Source organism: Eurypyga helias, unplaced genomic scaffold, assembly GCF_000690775.1.
Source record: "Eurypyga helias isolate BGI_N326 unplaced genomic scaffold, ASM69077v1 scaffold12641, whole genome shotgun sequence".
Classification (NCBI taxonomy): Eukaryota; Metazoa; Chordata; class Aves; order Eurypygiformes; family Eurypygidae; genus Eurypyga; species Eurypyga helias.
The window spans coordinates 54,838-55,208 of record NW_010229004.1 but is presented as its reverse complement, the minus strand read 5'-3'; the positions used below and the strand labels follow the sequence as shown (position 1 = coordinate 55,208).

The following is a 371-nucleotide window of genomic DNA, read 5'->3' as shown; positions in this document are numbered from 1 at the left end:
AGGAGCCGGAGGCTCCCTCGTCCCTGACTGTGGGCTTTTCCCTTTCCTCCGCAGGTGCTCGTGCAGGAGCTGGAGCAGTACCAGGTCTGTGGGCTCTGATGAAATCGCCTCTCTGGCGGTAGCCGAAAGTTTCCTTTAGAAGTCATTTAAGTTTCTCCCGCTCTGCTGTCTCAACTTTCTCCCCTCAACACACGTTGTTGTGGATGTGAGCTACCCCTCCTTCCCCTCTAACCACTCAGCTTTATTTTGTTTTTCTTCCCTCCATTTAGTTGCTTCCTAAAAGGTTGGATTGGCAAGGAAATGAGCATTATAGAAGTTATGAAGAATTGGTGAGACTTTTTTTTTTTCTTCTTTTAAACTTCTAATCAGAT

General features: G+C 46.6%; 1 protein-coding gene across 1 annotated transcript in view; it reads left to right on the top strand.

Annotated features, from left to right (window-relative positions):
* The first annotated feature begins 57 nt into the window (after positions 1-57).
* BRWD1 (bromodomain and WD repeat domain containing 1) overlaps positions 58-371 on the top strand; it is a 52,624-nt gene continuing 52,310 nt past the window's right edge. Inside the window, exons 1-2 of the mRNA XM_010160235.1 lie at positions 58-84; positions 270-329. The gene's annotated coding sequence lies outside the window, so the exon portion shown is untranslated. The remainder of the gene's footprint in view (positions 85-269; positions 330-371) is intronic.